Source organism: Oncorhynchus nerka, linkage group LG23 (genome assembly GCF_034236695.1).
Source record: "Oncorhynchus nerka isolate Pitt River linkage group LG23, Oner_Uvic_2.0, whole genome shotgun sequence".
Classification (NCBI taxonomy): Eukaryota; Metazoa; Chordata; class Actinopteri; order Salmoniformes; family Salmonidae; genus Oncorhynchus; species Oncorhynchus nerka.
The window spans coordinates 52581934-52601352 of NC_088418.1; the positions used below are offsets into that span (position 1 = coordinate 52581934).

The 19419-nt window shown below is 46.9% G+C and overlaps 1 protein-coding gene across 1 annotated transcript in view; it reads left to right on the plus strand.

Annotated features, from left to right (window-relative positions):
- LOC115119253 (CUGBP Elav-like family member 2) overlaps positions 1-19419 on the plus strand; it is a 262492-nt gene that overhangs the window by 17867 nt on the left and 225206 nt on the right. The gene's annotated exons all lie outside the window — the stretch shown is intronic.

A 19419-nucleotide genomic window follows, 5' to 3' on the forward strand; every position in this document is an offset into this window, starting at 1 on the left:
TTCCGATCTTGCTGATAATGAAGTTAGGCCATTAGCTCCAAACATCGCAGAGACTTTGTGACAACGTCACAGCAGCATATCTCTGTACTCTAAACAGAAATGATGGTAATTTGACAGAGACGTTACAAGAAGTTGGTTTGAGATTATTCCTCCTCAGACGGAGGTGGTATCCCGTCGAAGGCAACATTACCGAGAGACTCGAGCGTGAACGCACGCTACGCAATGCTATTAAACGGAAATCACACACACAGAAGGGCTCTTTTATGGACGAACACATTTCTGCCTAATGGCTTTCATTGCAGGATCATCCAAATATGACATTTCAAATGAAAGCCCTCTGATATCGGATCCTATTACAATCTCATCGGAAATCCTTAAAACCTCTCAGAATATCTTGTGCATTCATTTGACGTGAAGCATTCCTGATAAAATACATATTGCCTGTCATTTTTTCCATATTCCATATTTGATTTCATCTACTTCTTAGATAGCCAAGTGTCTAAGCTGACAAAAGTATTCGATGAAGTGGCTAAACTCTCTCTCTTCTTCTGGTATCTACTATCATGCTCAGACACTCGTTCCTCCATCCACCTCCAGGACCCAGGCCCCTTGGTGACCTCCTGTAGCCCAAAGAGAGTGCTGTGATCTGGGCCAGAGCTGAGGAGACGTCCCCTTGCGCCCTGCAATTACCGAAGCCCCTGGTAGCCTAATGGCAGCTGTTGGGAGATGATAATGTGATCGCTGGCCAGGAGGGGGGGCTTCTCTCACCCCTCGCTCACCTCCCCCCTGGGGGGTTCCTGCCTCACTCCGCCACATTCATTCGGAGAGCGACTCATCGCCCCTCATATCCCTGGCCGTCTTTACTCTCTCTGTGGACACTCTCCCCACTCTTTCCCTTCTCCCCCCTCTCGCCATCGCGCTCCCAGCACAATCTCAGTCGTCTCCCGATTCATTTTGGCCTGTAATTGGACTGGGGTCCCAGAGGACGGTCGTTGGCATGCCCCAGCGCCTCAGAGTGGAAACGCGCCCCTCCACAGTCGATAAGCACGACTCCGCGGTCACTCCCGATCCTCTCGTTACTGCGGTTAGCCCACTCTGGGTGTTGAATGACCAGACCATGGTCAGGCACTGAGGTCCGCTGTGGTCACTTATGAGCGTGTGTGTGTGTGTGTGTGTGTGTGTGTGTGTGTGTGTGTGTGTGTGTGTGTGTGTGTGTGTGTGTATGTGTGTGTGTATTGGGTGTACAAAGCAGATCTTTGGTCTAATCATGCCAGAAAGAGACACCCAGCGACAGTGGTCTGTCCAATGATGTGTAATCTGTGGCATTAGCTCGTCTCAGCCATCTGCAGATGGAGAGCAGAGGGCAGCTCCACAGAACCTGGAACCAGAGATAAGGCTCTGAAACCTGTTAACTCTCCCAAATCATCCCAAATGGCTTCTCTCCCTTATCTCTTCTCCTTTATTACCAGAGGGCTGAGAAACACTTGACAGGTGAAAACAGAATGGTCCATCCTGGGGCAATTACACTCCAAAGGTGTAAGGTTAGGAGGTCCTATCTGTAGTTCCCCCTGCATGGCAGATGGTTTGGCCCATTCAGGTTACACCGTGCTGCTCTACAGCTCAGGGTCAGTCTGTCCATCTGGGCCTGACTGTCCATCTGGGCCTGACTGTCCATCTGAGCCTGACTGTCCATCTGGGCCTGACTGTGCAGAGGAGAAAAAGAGAGAGATTTAGAATGAGAGAGAGAGGAAAAATATATATGTTTTTCTCATCAAACCAGAGACAATCACACCCAATACTTCACTTGTCTCTCTCTCTTTCTCCCCAACCCTCTCTGTCTCTCTCTTTCTCCCCCCACCCACGCCCTCTCCCTCTCTCTCTCTCTCTCTCTCTCCCTCTCTCTCTCTCTCTCTCTCTCTCTCTCTCTCTCTCTCTCTCTCCCTCTCTCCCTCTCTCTCTCTCTCTCTCCCCCCACTCACCCTCTCTCTTTCTCACGTAAACTCAACTCTCACCATATCTCTCTCCCTCCGTCCCTCTCCATGGTAATAGTGTATTGTTATTATTATTATTATTATTATGCGCCAGTACTGTACATATGTGTAGGCGTGGGGGTGTTGTACACTCGGTGCAACGTGTGTGTCCTACTTGCGTCGTGCTCACGCTAGCGGATAAAAGCGACAGTGCAGTTAATAATTGAAATAATCCTGAAAGATGGGAGCGCTGCCCTCACCAGGAAGCTTTTAATAACAAGGAGGTTTTTATATGTTCTGCTTCTCCTCTTTTTCAGCTTCTTCCACTCCCTCCTCACCCCCCTCTTCTTTAGTCAGTCTGCTTCTCCTCTTTTTCAGCTTCTTCCAGCTCTTCCTCCTCACCCCCTCTTGCTTCTCCTCTTTTCAGCTCACTCCCTCCTCACCCCCCTTCTTTAGTCAGTCTGCTTCTCCTCTTTTTCAGCTTCTCCTCTTTTTCTTTAGTCAGTCTGCTTTCCAGCTTCCCTCCTCCTCACCCCCTCTTCTTTAGTCAGTCTGCTTCTCCTCTTTTCAGCTTCTTCCACTCCCTCCTCACCCCCTCTTCTTTAGTCAGTCTGCTTCTCCTCTTTTTCAGCTTCTTCCACTCCCTCCTCACCCCCTCTTCTTTAGTCAGTCTGCTTCTCCTCTTTTTCAGCTTCTTCCACTCCCTCCTCACCCCCCTCTTCTTTAGTCAGTCTGCTTCTCCTCTTTTTCAGCTTCTTCCACTCCCTCCTCACCCCCTCTTCTTTAGTCAGTCTGCTTCTCCTCTTTTTCAGCTTCTTCCACTCCCCTCCCCCCCTCAGTCAGTCTGCTTCTCCTCTTTTTCAGCTCTTCTTTCAGTCAGTCTGCTTCTCCTCTTTTTCAGCTTCAGCTCTCTTCCTTCCACTCCCTCCTCACCCCCTCTTCTTTAGTCAGTCTGCTTCTCCTCTTTTTCAGCTTCTTCCACTCCCTCCTCACCCCCCTCTTCTTTAGTCAGTCTTAGCTCTATTCATGGGAGGATCGGCCGTCTACTGAAGCAGCATCTGCCGGCACTTTTCAAAGAGAGAAGAGAAGAACGTGTGTGTGTCTGGTTTGGAGTGTGTAAGTGTGATGGAATGACACTGTGCCTCCCTCACGCTGAACTGACAGCCCCTGGTGTTTGTTAGTGTGCTCACACATTTAGCTTTCTCTCTCTACCCTCTCTCTCTCTCTTTCTGCGTCTCCCTCTCGTCTCTTCTGAAAGATATGTGTTTGTTTATGAAATCTCTTGTCTTAATGTGCTCGCCGTTCGCCCAAAGGAAGCCTCATTCATTTGCTTGATGGTCTTTGATTTGCCGGGCATCACTAAGTCGCATTAACAAATGTGTTTCGAAGCTTTTTTACTTAATGGCGCTTCCAGAACCAACGCAATTAAAGACACGTCTGAATGCTAAAAGGTTCTGCTGCGGGGGGAAAGTCTGATTAGTACCAACCAGAAAATGTAGCATGAAGAAGTGTAAGTTGCGGAACGACGTTGATCTGTGCTGCAACTTATTTAGTGAATGTGACAGCAACACGCGTCTTTATAAGGTTACACTTGTCTGACATTGTAGCTCCTTGTTCCTATCGCAATGACCCAGGAATGTTATGATATTACGTTCCTCCAACGTTGTGGCTACGTTTTCCTAACGGACTGACTATTAAGTTAAATGTCGTTTTTTTTCTTCTTAACTGGCATTTTGACATGAATGTCCAGGTAACGTTATATTAACGTGTCTCTGACATTATAGCTGTGGTGTTTCAGTGGACTTGATGAGGGACTGTCCTGGGTAACAGCTCATGTCCCATGTCTTGAGGCGATTGCTCTCTTTAACACTGTACATTAGAAAAATGACCTAACCCTCAGTAAACGGCTGACTCCATCCAGTACAGTATGTTTGCATGTGTAACGTTTAACTTTGTGTGATACGATGTGCAACAACAGATGACATGTAAGCTGTGTCATCTATGTCGCCTGTCTGCTTTGTATTCCTTTCAGTTCAAGCCTTCACCTCCATAAAAATATGTATCTTTTTCGATAAATATGCTAAATATAGGATTTAATTTTTATTAATTAACTCATTCATCTATCCATTAATTCACGCATGCGTTTATTCAATCTTACATTAGTGCGTTCACTAATCATGTCCTAATTTATACATTTTTATTTATCAATTTCTCTCAAGCTCCTTCATTTTTTCAAGCTCATTTAACCATTCATCAAATGAATTTAATTGGTCCATTGTTTGATTACAATTTTTTTTCTCCGTTTTGCTTTTTGTGCAGCCCGTCGACCCAGATGGCTGCTGGGGAAAAGTGTGTGTGTCTCTGTGACTGAGCTTTTCCCTTTGTTTTTCTAATCACCCTTTTATACAGCAACACTGTATAAAATAATACCCATTCAACCAGCGAGGGAGAAAGAGAGGGAGAAAGAGAGAATGGGGGGGAGCTAGATGGACGGAGAGAGAGAGAATGGGGGGGAGCTAGATGGAGGGAGAGAGAGAGGGAGAAAGAGAGGGAGGAGAGAGAATGGGGGGAGCTAGATGGACGGAGAGAGAGAGAATGGGGGGAGCTAGATGGAGGGAGAGAGAGAGAGAGAAAGAGAGGGAGGAGAGAGAATGGGGGGAGCTAGATGGAGGGAGAGAGAGAGGGAGAAAGAGAGGGAGGAGGAGAATGGGGGGGAGCTAGAGGAATGAGAGAATGGGGGAGCTAGATGGAGGAGAGAGAGAGAGAGAATGGGGGGGAGCTAGATGGAGGGAGAGAGAGAGAATGGGGGAGCTAGATGGAGGGAGAGAGAGAGAATGGGGGAGCTAGATGGAGGGAGAGAGAGAATGGGGGAGAGATGGAGGGAGGGAGAGAGAGAGAATGGGGGGAGCTAGATGGAGGGAGAGAGAGAGAATGGGGGGCTAGCTAGATGGAGGGAGATGAGGGAGAGAGAGAATGGGGGAGCTAGATGGAGGGAGAGAGAGAGAATGGGGGAGCTAGATGGAGGGAGAGAGAGAGAATGGGGGGGGAGCTAGATGGAGGGAGAGAGAGAGAATGGGGGGAGCTAGATGGAGGGAGAGAGAGAGAATGGGGGGAGCTAGATGGAGGGAGAGAGAGAGAATGGGGGAGCTAGATGGAGGGAGAGAGAGAGAATGGGGGAGCTAGATGGAGGGAGGGAGAGAGAATGGGGGAGCTAGATGGAGGGAGAGAGAGAGAATGGGGGGAGCTAGATGGAGGGAGAGAGAGAGAATGGGGGAGCTAGATGGAGGGAGAGAGAGAGAATGGGGGAGCTAGATGGAGGGAGAGAGAGAGAATGGGGGAGCTAGATGGAGGGAGAGAGAGAGAATGGGGGGGAGCTAGATGGAGGGAGAGAGAGAGAATGGGGGGGAGCTAGATGGAGGGAGAGAGAGCGAGAGACCGAGACAGACGACCATTACCAGTGAGAGTGATCATCACCATACGCTTTTTCCATAAAAAGGCAACAAGTGAAGCCTAATGGGAAATATGCAGATGTATGCAAATGACAGTTTGGAAGGGGAGCCCAGAGGCCTATGTGAGATTAAAGCTCTCCTGGCTGGAGAGGCTCTGGAGAAGACTGTTATCGTACTGTTTCAGTGTCTCAGTACAGCACTATATAGACTGTTATCGTACTGTTTCAGTGTCTCAGTACAGCACTATATAGACTGTTATCGTACTGTTTCAGTGTCTCAGTACAGCACTATATAGACTGTTATCGTACTGTTTCAGTACAGCACTATATAGACTGTTATCGTACTGTTTCAGTGTCTCTGTACAGCATTATAGACTGTTATCGTACTGTTTCAGTGTCTCAGTACAGCACTATATAGACTGTTATCGTACTGTTTCAGTGTCTCAGTACAGCATTATAGACTGTTATCGTACTGTTTCAGTGTCTCAGTACAGCACTATATAGACTGTTATCGTACTGTTTCAGTGTCTCTGTACAGCACTATATAGACTGTTATCGTACTGTTTCAGTGTCTCAGTACAGCACTATAGACTGTTATCGTACTGTTTCAGTGTCTCAGTACAGCACTATAGACTGTTATCGTACTGTTTCAGTGTCTCAGTACAGCACTATAGACTGTTATCGTACTGTTTCAGTGTCTCAGTACAGCACTATATAGACTGTTATCGTACTGTTTCAGTGTCTCAGTACAGCACTATATAGACTGTTAGACTGTTAGTGTCTCAGTACTGTTTCAGTGTCTCAGTACAGCACTATATAGACTGTTATCGTACTGTTTCAGTGTCTCAGTACAGCACTATATAGACTGTTATCGTACTGTTTCAGTGTCTCTGTACAGCACTATATAGACTGTTATCGTACTGTTTCAGTGTCTCAGTACAGCACTATAGACTGTTATCGTACTGTTTCAGTGTCTCAGTACAGCACTATAGACTGTTATCGTACTGTTTCAGTGTCTCAGTACAGCACTATATAGACTGTTATCGTACTGTTTCAGTGTCTCTGTACAGCACTATATAGACTGTTATCGTACTGTTTCAGTGTCTCAGTACAGCACTATAGACTGTTATCGTACTGTTTCAGTGTCTCAGTACAGCACTATAGACTGTTATCGTACTGTTTCAGTGTCTCAGTACAGCACTATATAGACTGTTATCGTACTGTTTCAGTGTCTCTGTACAGCACTATAGACTGTTATCATACTGTTTCAGTGTCTCTGTACAGCACTATATAGACTGTTATCGTACTGTTTCAGTGTCTCTGTACAGCACTATATAGACTGTTATCATACTATTTCAGTGTCTCAGTACAGCACTATATAGACTGTTATCAGTACTATTTCAGTTTCAGTGTCTCTGTACAGCACTATAGACTGTTATCAGTACTGTTTCAGTGTCTCAGTACAGCACTATATAGACTGTTATCGTACTGTTTCAGTGTCTCAGTACAGCACTATATAGACTGTTATCGTACTGTTTCAGTGTCTCAGTACAGTACAGCACTATAGACTGTTATCGTACTGTTTCAGTGTCTCAGTACAGCACTATATAGACTGTTATCTCAGTACAGCACTATATAGACTGTTCAGTGTCTCAGTACAGCACTATATAGACTGTTATCGTACTGTTTCAGTGTCTCTGTACAGCACTATATAGACTGTTATCGTACTGTTTCAGTGTCTCAGTACAGCACTATAGACTGTTATCGTACTGTTTCAGTGTCTCAGTACAGCACTATATAGACTGTTATCGTACTGTTTCAGTGTCTCAGTACAGCACTATAGACTGTTATCGTACTGTTTCAGTGTCTCAGTACAGCACTATATAGACTGTTATCGTACTGTTTCAGTGTCTCAGTACAGCACTATAGACTGTTATCGTACTGTTTCAGTGTCTCAGTACAGCACTATAGACTGTTATCGTACTGTTTCAGTGTCTCAGTACAGCACTATAGACTGTTATCGTACTGTTTCAGTACAGCACTATATAGACTGTTATTGTACTGTTTCAGTGTCTCAGTACAGCACTATATAGACTGTTATCATACTGTTTCAGTGTCTCAGTACAGCACTATATAGACTGTTATCGTACTGTTTCAGTGTCTCAGTACAGCACTATATAGACTGTTATCGTACTGTTTCAGTGTCTCAGTACAGCACTATATAGACTGTTATTGTACTGTTTCAGTGTCTCTGTACAGCACTATATAGACTGTTATCGTACTGTTTCAGTGTCTCAGTACATCACTATAGACTGTTATCGTACTGTTTCAGTGTCTCAGTACAGCACTATAGACTGTTATTGTACTGTTTCAGTGTCTCTGTACAGCACTATATAGACTGTTATCGTACTGTTTCAGTATCTCAGTACAGCACTATATAGACTGTTATCGTACTGTTTCAGTGTCTCAGTACAGCACTATATAGACTTGTTATCGTACTGTTTCAGTGTCTCAGTACAGCACTATAGACTGTTATTGTATTGTTTCAGTGTCTCAGTACAGCACTATATAGACTGTTATTGTACTGTTTCAGTGTCTCAGTACAGCACTATATAGACTGTTATCGTACTGTTTCAGTGTCTCAGTACAGCACTATAGACTGTTATTGTATTGTTTCAGTGTCTCAGTACAGCACTATATAGACTCCTATCACTATCTAACTGAGCTACTATTGGGGAGGGGAACAGACGCTACCATTGACTTCTTCATTCTATTCAGTCATTTTTGCCACAACACTGTCAACAATTGGCCGTACCTCTGCATTGACGTGCCATTTGCCACTGACCTTTGTCAGACAATAAAGAATATATATTGAAGGTCATATATTGAATTTGATGTATTGATTTTGGGATATTTGACCAGCTGTCACAATGTCCTGAGGTGGGGGCATAGGGTTTTCCCTCAGTGACACCAGAGGCTGCCTCCGGAGCCCTCGCATGTGACATGATGGATGTGATTCAGAGAGCCAGTCTTTCACAGCCTCTCACAGGTTGATATGTGTCTGTCAGTGAGCTACTGTAGAGGCTCAATCTGTACAACTATCCCCTCCAGTCCTCCACCGTTCACGGTCCACTTACACTTTATCCCCTCGCCCCTGACTCTCTCTAACCTGAGCCCAGCCAGTCACCGAGACGGTTACAGATGTATCACACATCCGGGAGGTGTGGAAACCCGGCGGTCATGATGGCTACAATCCATGGATGTATGAGAGTGAATGGACACCGTTACATCTCTGGCCGTGTGTGGAGTATAACTCTGTTGGTAGAGCATGGCACTTGTGGGTTCGATTCCTGCGGGGGACCAGTACGAAGGAAGTATGAACATGTATGCTCTCACTACTGTATGTCTCTCTGGATAAGAACGTCTGCTAAGTGACAAGACATTTAATTATTTATTATGTAAACGTGGCAACCAACTGGCTCAAACTATTTTGGCTCCAACCACAACAGTCTACAGGTATAGCGTGGTCTACAGGTGTAACAGTCTACAGGTGTAGCAGTCTACAGGTGTAACAGTCTACATGTGTATCGCGGTCTACAGGTGTAACAGTCTACAGGTATAGCGTGGTCTACAGGTGTAGCAGTCTACAGGTATAGCGTGGTCTACAGGTGTAACAGTCTACAGGTGTAACAGTTTACAGGTGTAGCAGTCTACAGGTATAGCGTGGTCTACAGTTGTAGCAGTCTACAGGTATAGCGTGGTCTATAGGTGTAACAGTCTACAGGTGTAGCAGTCTACAGGTGTAACAGTCTACAGGTATAGCATGGTCTACATGTGTAACAGTCTACAGGTGTAACAGTCTACATGTGTAACAGTCTATAGGTGTAACAGTCTACAGGTGTAGCAGTCTACAGGTGTAACAGTCTACAGGTGTAACAGTCTACAGGTGTATCGCGGTCTACAGGTGTAACAGTCTACAGGTATAGCGTGGTCTACAGGTGTAACAGTCTACAGGTGTAACAGTCTACAGGTGTAACAGTCTACAGGTATAGCGTGGTCTACAGGTGTAACAGTCTACAGGTGTAACAGTCTACAGGTATAGCGTGGTCTACAGGTGTAGCAGTCTACAGGTGTAACAGTCTACAGGTATAGAGTGGTCTACAGGTGTAACAGTCTACAGGTGTAACAGTCTACAGGTATAGTGTGGTCTACAGGTGTAACAGTCTACAGGTGTAGCAGTCTACAGGTATAGCGTGGTCTACAGGTGTAACAGTCTACAGGTGTAGCAGTCTACAGGTGTAGCGTGGTCTACAGGTGTAACAGTCTACAGGTATAGCGTGGTCTACAGGTGTAACAGTCTACAGGTGTAGCAGTCTACAGGTGTAGCAGTCTACAGGTATAGCAGTCTACAGATCTAACAGTCTACAGGTGTAGCAGTCTACAGGTATAGCGTGGTCTACAGGTGTAACAGTCTACAGGTGTAGCAGTCTACAGGTATAGCAGTCTACAGGTATAGCGTGGTCTACAGGTGTAACAGTCTACAGGTGTAGCAGTCTACAGGTGTAGCAGTCTACAGGTATAGCGTGGTCTACAGGTGTAACAGTCTACAGGTGTAACAGTCTACAGGTGTAGCAGTCTACAGGTGTAGCAGTCTACATGTGTAGCGTGGTCTACAGGTGTAACAGTCTACAGGTGTAACAGTCTACAGGTGTAGCAGTCTACAGGTGTAGCAGTCTACAGGTGTAACAGTCTACATGTGTAACAGTCTATAGGTGTAACAGTCTATAGGTGTAACAGTCTACAGGTGTAACAGTCTACAGGTGTAGCAGTCTACAGGTGTAACAGTCTACAGGTGTATCGCGGTCTACAGGTGTAACAGTCTACAGGTATAGCGTGGTCTACAGGTGTAACAGTCTACAGGTGTAACAGTCTACAGGTGTAACAGTCTACAGGTATAGCGTGGTCTACAGGTGTAGCAGTCTACAGGTGTAACAGTCTACAGGTATAGAGTGGTCTACAGGTGTAACAGTCTACAGGTGTAACAGTCTACAGGTATAGCGTGGTCTACAGGTGTAACAGTCTACAGGTGTAGCAGTCTACAGGTATAGCGTGGTCTACAGGTGTAACAGTCTACAGGTGTAGCAGTCTACAGGTGTAGCGTGGTCTACAGGTGTAACAGTCTACAGGTATAGCGTGGTCTACAGGTGTAACAGTCTACAGGTGTAGCAGTCTACAGGTGTAGCAGTCTACAGGTATAGCAGTCTACAGATCTAACAGTCTACAGGTGTAGCAGTCTACAGGTATAGCGTGGTCTACAGGTGTAACAGTCTACAGGTGTAGCAGTCTACAGGTATAGCAGTCTACAGGTATAGCGTGGTCTACAGGTGTAACAGTCTACAGGTGTAGCAGTCTACAGGTGTAGCAGTCTAGAGGTATAGCGTGGTCTACAGGTGTAACAGTCTACAGGTGTAACAGTCTACAGGTGTAGCAGTCTACAGGTGTAGCAGTCTACATGTGTAGCGTGGTCTACAGGTGTAACAGTCTACAGGTGTAACAGTCTACAGGTATAGCATGGTCTACAGGTGTAGCAGTCTACAGGTATAGAGTGGTCTACAGGTATAGAGTGGTCTACAGGTGTAACAGTCTACAGGTGTAACAGTCTACAGGTATAGCGTGGTCTACAGGTGTAACAGTCTACAGGTGTAGCAGTCTACAGGTATAGCGTGGTCTACAAGTGTAACAGTCTACAGGTGTAGCAGTCTACAGGTGTAGCGTGGTCTACAGGTGTAACAGTCTACAGGTATAGCGTGGTCTACAGGTGTAACAGTCTACAGGTGTAGCAGTCTACAGGTGTAGCAGTCTACAGGTATAGCAGTCTACAGATCTAACAGTCTACAGGTGTAGCAGTCTACAGGTATAGCGTGGTCTACAGGTGTAACAGTCTACAGGTGTAGCAGTCTACAGGTATAGCAGTCTACAGGTATATCGTGGTCTACAGGTGTAACAGTCTACAGGTGTAGCAGTCTACAGGTGTAGCAGTCTAGAGGTATAGCGTTGTCTACAGGTGTAACAGTCTACAGGTGTAACAGTCTACAGGTGTAGCAGTCTACAGGTGTAGCAGTCTACATTTGTAGCGTGGTCTACAGGTGTAACAGTCTACAGGTGTAACAGTCTACAGGTGTAGCAGTCTACAGGTGTAGCAGTCTACAGGTGTAGCGTGGTCTACAGGTGTAACAGTCTACAGGTGTAGCAGTCTACAGGTGTAGCGTGGTCTACAGGTGTAACAGTCTACAGGTGTAGCAGTCTACAGGTGTAGCAGTCTACAGGTATAGCGTGGTCTACAGGTGTAACAGTCTACAGGTGTAGCGGTCTACAGGTATAGTGTGGTGGTGTAACAGTCTACAGGTGTAACAGTCTACAGGTGTAACAGTCTATAGGTGTAGCAGTCTATAGGTGTAACAGTTTACAGGTGTAGCGTGGTCTACAGGTGTAACAGTCTACAGGTGTAACAGTCTACAGGTGTAGCAGTCTATAGGTGTAACAGTCTACAGGTGTAGCGTGGTCTACAGGTGTAACAGTCTACAGGTGTAGCAGTCTATAGGTGTAACAGTCTACAGGTGTAGCGTGGTCTACAGGTGTAGCAGTCTACAGGTGTAGCAGTCTACAGGTTTAATAGTCTACAGGTGTAGCAGTCTACAGGTGTAACAGTCTACAGGTGTAGCAGTCTACAGGTGTAACAGTCTACAGGTGTAACAGTCTACAGGTGTAGCAGTCTATAGGTGTAACAGTCTACATGTGTAGCGTGGTCTACAGGTGTAGCAGTCTACAGGTGTAGCAGTCTACAGGTTTAATAGTCTACAGGTGTAGCAGTCTACAGGTGTAGCAGTCTACAGGTGTAACAGTCTACAGGTGTAACAGTCTACAGGTGTAGCAGTCAACGGCGACTCTAACGCTACTGGTATTTCCATACTGGGCAGGTCAGCTCTACTTTTAGTGGTATTAGATGTAGGCTGCTTCTAGGACAGGTGTTGTGTTTCATGTGGCCACATTCTCTCAGTGGCCATGTGTCTCCATCGTAAATCAACAGCACTCTGGAAAAGATGGGAGCCCCACCCTTCCAACGCACCACCTCCAGTGAGACTGTTATATCTTACAGTCAGCCACAAGTTGTAGCTTTCTCTCTGCACTTTGTCATTGTTGTTTTCTTCAACTTTCACTCCCTCAGCTGGCCAGCATCTAGGAGCGTAGGAGTGTCGAATCTTTAAATCTTAAGTTGACATCGGAGAGGCCCGTCAGGCCGTTTGTCTTGCCTTGGCTGGGCTCTGAAGGGACAGGTCCATAAACGGGACTGTGATGGTTACAGGTCAACATGGTTTACGTCTCCATCAGGGAGGGAAGGAGCGCCGAGACGGGACAGCACAGCTGGGTTTTAACACGGCAGTAAATTACCTTTATGCCCCTGCACAAAATACTACCCCTCCCTTCATCCATTCAGCCCCTCCTTAAGAGAACAAAATGGAGGAGAGGGAGTGAGGATATAGGGAGGATATCCCTCCTGGGGTGATTTGGTAACTAGGACTGCCTCTACTGGGAGGTTTAAACATGTCTGTCTATAGAAGATGGGATCATCCTCAAGAAGGATCTGGCCTTTGTCGATCTGTCGATCTGTCATTCTCTTGTTCTCATACATGTCGACAACATAACATTCTGTGACCAGCGCGTTGCATTACATAACAATATCATTCGGGACTCGTGAAACGATCGTCCTGTTTCTCACGTCTTTGCGAGTGTTTTAGGATCTGTCTTCCTTAGCCGTGGATAAAAGTTAACAGGGATTGGCTGCTGTGGCACGGGGTGTAGGCGGAGTTCCAGGTTCTGAATAACCTTATTATTACAGATGAGCCCCAGGGCATGCTGGGAGTTAGCAAAGCTCCATTAAATCGAGTGGAGATTCTCTGAGCAGGGCTAACAGAGCAACTGTGTTCTGGGTATCTTTCAGTGTTTCCTCTAGATGTCTTCTGTGTGGTCCATCATCCGGTGTATGACACACCATCGTGTCTCTGTGATGGCTGGCTCTCTGTCAGTCTGTCACCTTGTCCCCTGGGCTTTGGGTCTTTCAGTCTAAAATCTGGACGTGCTCTCACACCAAATCACTCCATCCACTTCCATTATGCCACCCCACATCTCCTTCACGTCCATCTTCCTCTATCCCTCTCTTTCCCACTCCTCCTCTCATCACCCTGTCTTTCTAATGGAGGGGAGAGGGATTCTTTCACAGCTGTAATCTAGCTAGAGGTGCTGGTGCTGGAGAAGTGATTTGTACCCAGCATCCAGAGTGCCCATCTTTTCTTTTGTCTTCCCTCCCTCCCTCCCTCCCTCCCTCCTCTCTCTCTCTCTCTCTCTCTCTCTCTCTCTCTCTCTCTCTCTCTCTCTCTATCTGCCTCCCTCCCTCCCTGTGTCTGAATCCCAATGATCAAGTTGACCCCTCTGTTTTATTGATTTATTCTTAAATTCCTCACTTACCCTCTAGCCCCCTGTAGTAGAATACTCTGCCATCATACATCCCCTCCACATTCTCCCACATCTCTGCCTTTGCCTAGTTGACACTTCCTCTCTCTCGGTCTCTCTGTCTCTTTCTCTCCAATCTCTCTCTCTTTATCTCTCTCTCTCTCTCTTTATCTCTGTCTGTCTGTCTGTCTGTCTGTCTGTCTGTCTGTCTGTCTGTCTGTCTGTCTGTCTGTCTGTCTGTCTGTCTGTCTGTCTGTCTGTCTGTCTGTCTGTCTGTCTCTGTCTGTCTGTCTGTCTGTCTGTCTGTCTGTCTGTCTGTCTGTCTGTCTGTCTCTGTCTGTCTGTCTGTCTGTTTCTCTCCAATCTCTCTCTCTCACTTTATCTCTCTCTCTGTCTCTCTCTCCGTCTCTCCATCTCTCTGTCTCTTTCTCTCCTGTCTGTCTGTCTGTCTGTCTGTCTGTCTGTCTGTCTGTCTGTCTGTCTGTCTGTCTGTCTGTCTGTCTGTCTGTCTCTCTCTCACTCTCTGTTTTGTCGCTCTCTCTCACTCTCTGTTTTGTCGCTCTCTCTCACTCTCTGTTCTGTCTCTCTTTCTCTCTCACTCTGTTCTGTCGCTCTCTCTCACTCTCTGTTCTGTCTCTCTCTCTCTCTCTCTCTCTCTCTCTCTCTGTTTTGACTCTCTCTCTGTCTCTCTCTGTTTTGTCTCTTTCTCTGTCTCTCTCTGTTTTGTCCCTCTCTCTGTTCTCTCGGTCTCTGTCTCTGTCTGTGTGTGTGGTGGGGCGAAGGCCATATCCTATACACCCTAAAGCCAGCTAGTGAGCGCACCCACAAGAGTAGCTCTCATTCTGTCTGCAATGGGACTTCTCCACAGAGTGGGGATAATTATGCAAATCCCTGCCTCATCCTCATTGGCTCGGGTCGAGGCCGTGACATTAACGGCATGGTGTGTAGAGCGACAGAGAGAGGGAAGGAGAGAAAAAGAGGAGGGGCCCCTACAGCTACATGTGAAGTGCATACATACTGAAACTGGACACACACATTACTCTACTTCACTACTCTACATCTACCTCAGATCTAAGCCTTCTAGCATCTCAGTTTCATAGTATCACAGTTACCATCACTGTCAACTTTTCAGAGAATGTGTGTGCCCCCCCCCCCCCCCCCCCCTCTTGTTGAAGCTTTTCCATGTTCAGCCTTGCCGGGAATTGATCTGTGGGGAGAATAATCAAGCCCTTTATCTCTCAGCAGTCACCACTTCCGTTTCCACGGAGACACACTGGTGCGTTGCCGGGGCATCTGGGTCGTATCTGGGCAACCCAGGAACCCCGCCAGGGCCTAATACCCACCCATCATTACATACACCGTCACACACACGTGTGTGTGAACGCATTTGTACGTCTGTGTGTGGGAATGCACTTAGTGTGTCAGGGCCTTCTCAAGGACTGTGTAATGTAATTTAGTATGGCCGCCTCTAATATGTCAGCATTGGGCCTGTGAATTAGAGTAGTTAGAGCAGTTAGAGCAGTTAGTGTAGTTAGAGCCGTTAGTGTAGTTAGAGAAGTTAGTTTAGTTAGAGCAGTTAGTGTATTTAGAACAGTTAGAGCAGTTAGTGTAGTTAGAGAAGTTAGTGTAGTTAGAACAGTTAGTGTAGTTAGAGCATTTCGTGTAATTAGTGTAGTTAGAGCAGTTAGTGTAGTTACAGCAGTTAGTGTAGTTAGAGCAGTTAGTGTATTTAGAACAGTTAGAGCAGTTAGTGTAGTTAGAGAAGTTAGTGTAGTTAGAGAGGTTAGTGTAATTAGTGTAGTTAGAGCAGTTAGTGTAGTTACAGCAGTTAGTGTAGTTAGAGCAGTTAGTGTAGTTGGAGCAGTTAGAGCAAGAGCAGTTAGTGTAGTTACAGCAGTTAGTGTAGTTAGAGAAGTTAGTGTAGTTAAAGCAGTTAGAGGAGTTAGTGTAGTTAGTGTAGTTAGTGTAGTTAGTGTAGTTAGAGCAGTTAGAGCAGTTAGTGTAGTTAGAGCAGTTAGTTTAGTTAGAGCAGATAGAACAGTTAGAGCAGTTAGTGTAGTTAGAGCAGTTAAAGAAGTTAGTGTAGTTAGTGTAGTTATAGCAGTTAGTGTAGTTAGAGAGGTTAGTGTAGTTAGTGTAGTTAGATAAGTTAGTGTAGTTAGTGTAGTTAGAGAAGTTAGTGTAGTTAGATAAGTTAGTGTAGTTAGTGTAGTTACAGCAGTTAGTGTAGTTAGAGCAGTTAGAACAGTTAGTGTAGTTAGAGCAGTCAGTGTAGTTAGAGAGGTTAGAGCAGTCAGTGTAGTTAGAGCAGTCAGTGTAGTTAGAGCAGTTAGTGTAGTTAGAGCAGTTAGCCAGCAGCTGGTGAAATAGGAGCCTCTCCCAGAGTATCACTCACTCTAGAGAGGGGAAACACAGCCAAACACACAACAGACCTCTGCCAAACCATCCTCTCCCTCTATCCCATTCTCTTCTCCTCTCATCCCCCCGTTTCGTTCCCCAAGCATGAGCAATTCACAGTTAAACTAATTCAATTTTCCTCCCGGCCAGGCCCACATGGGACAGCATTGGAATTCTGGTTTGTCATGATAAAATGATTACACGGCATTGTGTTTCTGCCGCGGCATCTCCTGACGCATTTATTACAATCTGTCAGGACCCATGTAGATCGTCCGGGCTCTCTCTCCTCCGCCGCCACTCGCCCCGCTGCCACCACACACACACACCCTCCCTCCCTCCTCGGCCGAATAGGATATTCCTTATGAGATACGTCGCTCCTGGCAGACGCATAATCTGATTACATCCTCTAGATTAAAAATATATTGAATTTTATCTTCCTTCGTTCCTCTCCTCACACTCTTTCACTATCCTATCTCTCTTTTTTCTCTCCATCTCCCTCGTCCTCTCCCATTCTCTCCCTACTCATGCGATGGAGAGATACTCGTTGAATCTTTCACTATCTCTCTCTCATTCCCTCTCTCTCTCATTCCCTCTCTCTCTCATTCCCTCTCTCTCTCATTCCCTCTCTCTCTCATTCCCCCTCTCTCAGGTTTATATTACAGCTTCTTATTCTTCAAATTGGTTCTCCCCCTCCTCCCTCCTCCCTCCTCCCTCCTCCCGGCCTGTCAGCTATCTGTCAAGTGTGATTTGGGGCTGCCTGTCAATCAGAGAGGGGGGACATGAACGCACATACACACACACACACACACACTGCACATCAGACATGAGAGAGGGGGGTTATGGGTAATGGGCAATATCCGCCACTTAGTGCCACTAGGCGGTGTTTGTGTGTAGTGTGTAGAAGTGTGTGTGTCTTGTCTATCCGATCACTCTTTCCATTAGCCAACCAATTCTTGTTGTGATTCCATAGTTGTCAACACCACTGTCCCCTCTTTCCACGTCCTCTCTTAATCCCGCTATCGCATCCTCTCTTCATCCCCCCATCCCATCCACCCTTTATCCCCCATCCCATCCTCTCTTCATCCCCCATCCCATCCCATCCTCTCTTCATCCCCCCCATCCCATCCCATCCTCTCTTCATCCCCCATCCCATCCCATCCTCTCTTCATCCCCCATCCCATCCTCTCTTCATCCCCCATCCCATCCTCTCTTCATCCCCCCATCCCATCCTCTCTTCATCCCCCATCCCATCCTCTCTTCATCCCCCATCCCATCCCCTCTTTATCCCCCATCCCATCCCCTCTTTATCCCCCCATCCCATCCCCTATTTATCCCCCATCCCATCCTCTCTTCATCCCCCATCCCATTCTCTCTTCACCCCCCATCCCATCCCCTCTTTATCCTCCCATCCCATCCTCTCTTCATCCCCCATCCCATCCCATCCTCTCTTCATCCCCCATCCCATCCTCTCTTCATCCCCCATCCCATCCTCTCTTCTTCCCACATCCCATCCTCTCTTCATCCCCCATCCCATCCTCTCTTCTTCCCCCCATCCCATCCTCTTTCTTCCCCCATCCCATCCCCTCTTTATCCCCCATCCCCTCTTCATCCCCCATCCCATCCTCTCTTTATCCCCCATCCCATCCTCTCTTTATCCCCGATCCCATCCTCTCTTCACCCCCCATCCCATCCTCTCTTCATCCCCCCCCATCCCATCCTCTCTTTATCCCCCATCCCATCCTCTCTTCATCCCCCCATCCCATCCTCTCTTCATCCCCCATCCATCCTCTCTTCTTCCCCCATCCCATCCCCTCTTCATCCTCCCATCCCCTCTTCATCTCCCCATCCCATCCTCTCTTTGTCCTCCCATCCCATCCCCTCTTCATCCCCCATCCCCTCTTCATCCCCCATCCCATCCTCTCTTCATCCCCCCCATCCCATCCTCTCTTCATCCCCATCCCATCCTCTCTTCTTCCCCCCATCCCATCCTCTCTTCATCCCCCCATCCCATCCTCTCTTCTTCCCCCATCCCATCCTCTCTTCATCCCCCCATCCCATCCTCTCTTCATCCCCATCCCATCCTCTCTTCTTCCCCCCATCCCATCCTCTCTTCTTCCCTCTCATCTGATAGGAGAGGCAAGGGAGAGTCAAAGCCCAGAGGCATGGTCCCAAAGGGAGTCATTAAACCACTGTGGCACACACACACACACAAACACACACACACACAGTCCTGTCTCTATCTCTGTACCACCAGAGCCTTCCAGCAAGTCTATGGCCCACTCTGTCACTCCTCTCGTCCTGGCCCTGTACTGACCCTCTATCTGTCACTGACAGCTACACAGCTGGCCCTGTACTGACCCTCTATCTGTCACTGACAGCTACACAGCTGGCCCTGCACTGACCCTATATCTGTCACTGACAGTTACACAGCTGGCCCTGTACTGACCCTCTATCTATCACTGACAGCTACACAGCTGGCCCTGTACTGACCCTATATCTTTCACTGACAGCTACACAGCTGGCCCTGTACTGACCCTCTATCTGTCACTGACAGCTACACAGCTGGCCCTGTACTGACCCTATATCTGTCACTGACAGCTACACAGCTGGCCCTGTACTGACCCTATATCTGTCACTGACAGCTACACAGCTGGCCCTGTACTGACCCTCTATCTGTCACTGACAGCTACACAGCTGGCCCTGTACTGACCTTCTATCTGTCACTGACAGCTACACAGCTGGCCCTGTACTGACCCTCTATCTATCACTGACAGCTACACAGCTGGCCCTGTACTGACCCTATATCTGTCACTGACAGCTACACAGCTGGCCCTACATCAATGACATGACAGAATTTAGACCACACTAATAGACATGCAGTGTGAGCTGACACTGTTCTTTAATTCTGAGTGGTCTCTTCTACACTGTATATTTCTATCTAAGCATTATGTCAAGTTGTTCATTGCAACATATAACAATGTTATGTCTGTCAGTCAAGACTACCGCAAAACATTGAGTCGATCACAATCACTTATACCCTCTCTATCACTGTTATACATACCAGAGTGTATTGTTTGTTGCTCTCTTTCACCCGTG